This window comes from Magnolia sinica, chromosome 1 (assembly GCF_029962835.1).
Source record: "Magnolia sinica isolate HGM2019 chromosome 1, MsV1, whole genome shotgun sequence".
In the NCBI taxonomy this organism is placed as follows: Eukaryota; Viridiplantae; Streptophyta; class Magnoliopsida; order Magnoliales; family Magnoliaceae; genus Magnolia; species Magnolia sinica.
This window is the reverse complement of record NC_080573.1, coordinates 79,588,444-79,595,205: the sequence shown is the minus strand read 5'-3', so window position 1 is coordinate 79,595,205 and position 6,762 is coordinate 79,588,444. Positions and strand designations below refer to the sequence as shown.

The following is a 6,762-nucleotide window of genomic DNA, read 5'->3' as shown; positions in this document are numbered from 1 at the left end:
CACTCGAGATCCTTAGAGTTAATTGATGTTATGGCTACAAATCAATTGGTCAATCAACCGGGAAGACAACCTCAACCTCGGATTGAGGAAGTCCAGGATGAGAATTAGGTGCATCAAGCACCCCCGCCTCGTATTTTGTGAGATTATTTACAACTGGCGGGGGTGAGTACACCCTTATGCATGGTTTTTCTAGAAAATATGGGACACATGGACATTAAGCTAAGGGTGATCCAACTCCTTCCAAAATTCCATGGTCTTAAATCTGAAAGTCCATACTTGCACTTGAAAGAATTTGATGAGATCATAGCCACTTTATATTTTCCTAACGTGTCTGAGGACACGGTCAAACTGAAACTCTTTCCCTTCTCTTTGAAAGAGAAAGGTAAGACGTGGTTGTATTCACTATGTTCTAAATCTATTGGTACATGGAATGACATGATAAGGGAGTTCATAAAGAAAATTTTTCCACATCATAAAACGAACACCCTTAGAAAGTCAATCCTGAACTTTGCCCAAAAGGAGGATGAAACATTCTTTCAATGTTGGGAGCGGTTCAAGGATCCTATCAATTCATACCCACAACATGGTATTGAAACGTGGTGCATTACACACTTTTTCTATGATGAACTGACATCTTCAATGCGCCAATTGGTTGAGACAATGTGCAATGGGGAATTCATGAATAAAAATGTTGATGATGTGTGGGACCACTTGGATAGACTTGCTAAAAATGCACAATCATGGGACACTTACCCAAAATCAAGCACCACTTCTAGGCCCACTCAATCAAAGGAGAGGGTCGAATTATACCTTCTGAAGGAGGATGATGATATCAATGTTAAAGTGTCTAATCTCATAAGGAAATTCGAGGCCATGGAACTAAAGAAGAATAAGGTTAAGAAAACTGTTTGCGGTATTTGTGATTGAAACATACACATGACTGAAAATTGCCCAACAATACCTGCTTTTCGAGGGGTGCTGAATGAGGAATCTAATGTTGTGAAAAATTATCAAAGGCCTTTCGATGGACCTACCTCCAATACATACAATCATAGTTGGAGAAATCATCCAAACTTCAGTTAGAGGAATGGACAAATGACTACCCCTCAAGGTTTCTTTAATTAAAATCCAAATTAAGGGAAAACTCAAGAGGATCCGGTTCCAAAACATATTCAAGATCAAGAGCTACTTAATCAAAATTTAGTAAAAGCAATCTAAGAAATCATATCAGCGATTGGAACACTTGCGTCATGTATTCAAAGGATAGAGTCACAATTAGCAATTGGGGAAAGGGGATGCTTCCTGCTCAACCTCTCTCCAATTCCAAACCATAATATGAATTAAGTGACTCAAGATCTTCAAATCAAATGGAGCAAGCTAAGTTTATCACCACTCTTAGGAGTGGGAAGATAATTGACAAATCTATTTCTGTAAGGGCTGAAAAGCCTAAGGACCCAGAAAAGGACAATGATGACAGACCTAGCCATGCCCCACAAGAATTAGCATCGGAACTTCAGGGCATGCCGATTACACCATTCCCCCAACGGCTGGTTGCACCAAAACCTCTCTCTAACTCTTAGGACATTTTAGAGGTGTTGAAACAAGTGAAGGTCAATATTCCTCTACTGGATGCGGTTAAACAAATACCTTCATATGCTAAATTTCTAAAAGACTTGTGTATGACTAAAAGATGGCAAAGTATTAAAGGGAAAATCTTTTTAACTGAAAAGGTGATTGCCATCCTAAAGTAAGATGTGTCACAAAAGTACAAAGATCCCGGTAGCCCAATCATCGCTTGTGTAATTTGAAACTACCGGATTGAGCACACACTTCTTGACTTATGAGCAAGTGTAAATCTGATTCCTTACTCGGTTTACAAACATTTAGGTTTGGGAGAATTGAAACCCACCCTAACCACGTTACAACTTGCTAACCACTCAGTTCGTGTACCGAGGGGGGTAATTGAGGATGTGTTGGTCTAGGTTGACTGATTCTGCTATCCGGTAGATTTTATCATCCTGGATACGCAACCCATCAGTAACATGGGAACTCAAATTCCTATGATTCTTAATCGTCCATTCCTCGCCACTTCAAACACAATCGTTAATTGCAGGAATGGATTTATGAGTATGTCTTTCGAGAATATGACATTGGAGTTGAATATCTTTTTCAACATAGGCAAATAGTTAGAGGATAATGACGATTTCCATGACATTAACATGATTGACTCTTTCGTGGAAGATAGAACACTTTTAACCTTATCCTCCGACCCTCTAGAGATGTGCCTGACCCACTCCCATGATTTTAATATTGACATGATTAGGGAGACGGGTGCCATGCTTGATACTGTGTCGGTACTTGAAGTTAACTGGTGGAGGCCACAATGCGAAGAATTTTCCCAAACTAATGTAGTGCCTCTACCGTCTAACCTCAAGGCACCAAAGTTTGTCGTAAAACCTTTACCCTCTGATTTGAAATATGTCTACTTAGGTCAAGATGAGACATTCCCGGTGGTGATTTGTTCCCACCTTGAGTGATTTGTTCCCACCTTGAGCAAGAATAAGAGAGTATGCTCATCTCTACTCTCATTGAGCATAAGGGAGCCCTAGGATGGTCGATTGTGGATCTCAAGGGAATTGACTCTTTGAATTGTACTCATTGCATTTATCTTGAGGATAATACGAAGACCTCTCAGCAATCACAGCGTAGACTAAATCCAAACATGAAGGAAGTGGTTAAGGCCAAGGTTCTTAAACTATTGGATGTAGGTATCATATACCCAATATCTGATAGCCAATGGGTGAGTCCAACTTAGGTGGTTACTAAGAAGTTCAGAATCACCATCCTAGCAATGCCAACAATGAACTTGTGCCAACTAGAGTTATTACTAGTTAGAGAATGTGCATTGACTATGGAAAGTTGAACACCATCACGAGGAAGGACCACTTTCCTTTACCCTTCATTGATCAAATTTTGGAAAGGTTAGTTGGTCATTCGTATTACTGTTTTCGTGACGGATATTCGAGTTACAATCAGATAGAGATAGCCCTTGAAGATTAGGAAAAGACTATATTTACATGTCCCTTTGACACCTTTGCTTACTGAAGGATGCCATTCGGACTGTGTAATGCCCCCGTCACTTTTCAGTGATGTATGATGAGTATTTTTTCTGACATGGTGGGGCAATATCTAGAGATCTTCATGGACTACTTCTCTATCTTTGGTCCATCTTTTGGCAATTGCTGAAAGAATCTTAAATGTGTGTTGAAAAGATGTGAAGAAAAGAATTTGGTACTCAATTGGGAGAAGTGTCATTTCATGGTTCGTAAGGGAATTGTCCTTGGACATATCATCTCGTCCAAGGGAATTGAGGTAGATAAGGATAAAATTGATCTTATTTCTAACCTACCATCACCCAAGAATATACGAGACGTGCGATCCTTCTTAGGACACGGTGGTTTTTACAGGAGATTCATAAAGGACTTTAGTCACCTCTCTCATCCTTTATGTAATCTACTTCAAAAGGATGCACAATTTGAGTGGACCGAGTAATTCCAGGAAGCTTTTACTAAGCTCAAGGGCATGTTTACTACTGCACCTGTCATGCAGCCACCTGACTGGAGCCTTCCTTTTGAACTTATGTGCGACGCATCTGACTATGCTCTTGGGGCGGTTTTAGGCTAGAGAAAAGACATGAAGCCCTATGTTATTCATTATGCAAGTAGAACTCTAAATCCTGCCAAAGTGAACTACTCTACTATGGAAAAGGAACTCTTAGCCGTAGTGTTCACTTTGGAAGATTTTAGGTCCTACTTGATCAGATTCAAGATTGTCATTTACACAGATCATGCGATACTCAACTATCTTCTTTTTAAGAATGATGCTAAGCCCCGCCTGGTAAGATGGATCCTCCTACTCTAAGAATTTGATTTGAAAATAAAAGATAAAAAGGGAGTAGAAAATGTAGTGGCTGACTATCTTTCCCACCTTGATCTCTCTGATTCCTTTAAGACGACCCATATAAATGACATGTTCCCTGATGAACAATTGTTCAAAGTCTCCCATTCACCTTGGTTTGCTGATATTGTAAATTATCTTGCCACAGGTTTCATGCTGACACATTAGACTGCGCTAGATAAGAAAAAATTCTTCGCCAAGGTTCATAAGTTCTTCTGGGATGATTCATATTTGTTTAAATATTACCCAGACTAAATCTTTTGGAGATGTATGCCAGACAATGAACACTAAAGCGTTATCTCCTTCTATCACTCTTAGGCCTGTGGTGGTCATTTTTGTCATGCCCCAAATCCGGGGATGGACAGCTTTTGTGATGCCCCGAATCTGACACTCGACTTCCATACACCAAGTCCCGAGTTCGATGCACTACAAGGAAGATTTTTGACTTATATATATATATATATATACATACCTGAGCATGAAGATCCATGATCAAAATACCAAGCAACACTCTCCATTATAAATCCTGATGGTTATAAGTACAATACTTTCTAAAAGGTACACAACGATAACATTGCCAAATTGAAAAATAGATACAATGTATCGAGAAAGCTAAGTCTTCCAAGCTACTCCTGCCCTGAAAAAAATGAGAAATAGGAAGCTTAGGCAAAAAGCCTAGTGAGTACACACGTGTGTGCAGTGTGTCCTATATGCAAGCAAGATAAATATGCCACGAAGAAATCATGTATGGTGAAAGGCGTGTAGTACATAAGGTATGATGCCAATGCCAATGCCAATGCAATACATATGCATCACAGTAATACTCTGAGTCAATGCTACTAGCATCACCAAGTCATATTTTCATTTCTCCTATACCATAGCCATAACCGTATTACACACATCCGCAATCACATCATCATCATCATGTTGTCATGCCATATCATAACTGTATATCTTGAGAAAACACCATGGTCGACACCCATGCACCAGACACTAGCAATCGACCTCGCTACCCACCAATAGGGTTACAACCTTTATTTTGTATACTAGTAGCGGACCTCGCTTGCTCTTCTCCTTACCAGCGGGTTAGACCAGTTCCTGTTTGCACCTCGGCCCTTAAGCAGGTTGGACCCACCTCTTCTCAACCCGACCTCGTCAGTGGGAGTCAAATCCATGACCCATGTATCTACTCCACCCGATGGTGAGGTATCCCTATCTAGCATCGGGGTTTAGGGACTTTCAACCTAAGGGGCACATCATCCCCTACTATTTTAACACTTTCAGTGTCCCGTTCATTTTCAGGGATAACCCAAGTCATCATCATAGATGTACATTTCATCGTCAAGATCCAACTCATGTTATATGGCACTACTGTGGTATTTCGATCGTTATGTATGTCATGATTATACATGAATTCAAGCAATTATGATAAGGCATACATTCAAGGGCATGTGGTATGCATATAATGCTATGAGTTTAGGGTCTGCTTAACCTTTAAGCCAAAAATGACATATAATCATCATGTGTCACTATCAACTATATCAATTCAGGGTCATGTGACTAAACTAAAGATGGTATATCTTACATATGAACAAATGTATTGAAGTACACTTGCACATACCATCATTCCATGATGCATGAGTATGACCAATATCAACATGATTAAGTAGATGAATTTAGTATGCTAGAAAGTGGAACAACATTAATCAAGATATTAAATCACATACTTCTATTAACCATAATCACTAACATCACTAATATCATCCATAGCTATCATAATCATGAGCATTAATTGTACTCGGAATTAAATCTTATCCTTTGCAAGATAGATATTCCATTAGCGGCTTTGGCCCGACATGATTTTCTTCTATTGGGACTACATGGTTATACCCTAACTGAGCGTTATGGTTAATGAGTGGTGGTGACGCAAAGTACATGCACCAAGTGATTATGAGATGAAAGGCATAGATATAACATATAGTAAATGAGCCACAGGAAGGATGGTGCTGGTGAAACTCATATAATATAGTGGGCTTCACCTTCAAGTGGGCTGTTAGTAGGTCGGATTCAAAATAATTATCATAGTAGTTCTACAATGGTTTGGAAGGCATAGGTAAACCTCATAAGATATAGTGAGCCCTAAGTTGAGCAACTTGGGTATATAATATACACATAAGAGTTAGTCATGGTTAGATGACATGGGTTTGTCTTATACAACGTAGTGGGTCCTACTTCCAAGTGGTACTGCAAGCAGATGGGTCTACACACAAACATTACGGTGGGTCCCAACAAGTAGATAGTATAGGTAACTCACATACATTAAGGTAGTATAAGGAAGAACAGTTCAGATGTATAAGGCACACGTCAGTAGGCTCCATGATCGAACTGTTTGGTTGGTAAAACAATTGAACAGTATGGATAAAATACGTACATTAAGTGGGTTCACAAGTGTTCGGAAGTTATACATTTAGGAATTAGATCTAGGTCATTTTGGAATCATGTTCTAGAATTAGCTAGCCTAATGGATAAATGGTGAAATACGCAATACTTACATCAAGGTAGGGTCTACAATCAATCTGACACACGTCCTAAGTACACATGCCAAAGAGGTTACAACATCAGCATACTCCACGAGTCTGAGTAATCACACAATTCTCATATGCTCACATGGTCTTATGGCCACTTCATTATCAGAAGTCCATACGGTTGAAAGGCCATGCAAATGTCACTCTACTTATCATAATAGGGGACTTAAGGTGAGATGGTTACTTATTATTATTATTATTATTATTATTATTATACCAT

At 39.3% G+C, this 6,762-nt stretch overlaps 1 non-coding gene across 1 annotated transcript; it reads right to left on the bottom strand.

The window, feature by feature from the left end:
* Nucleotides 1-483: 483 nt before the first annotated feature.
* On the bottom strand, nucleotides 484-590 carry LOC131222167 (small nucleolar RNA R71). The gene has a single exon (XR_009159879.1). It is a non-coding gene; the product is annotated as a small nucleolar RNA R71 (small nucleolar RNA).
* Between the last annotated feature and the right edge of the window lie 6,172 nt (nucleotides 591-6,762).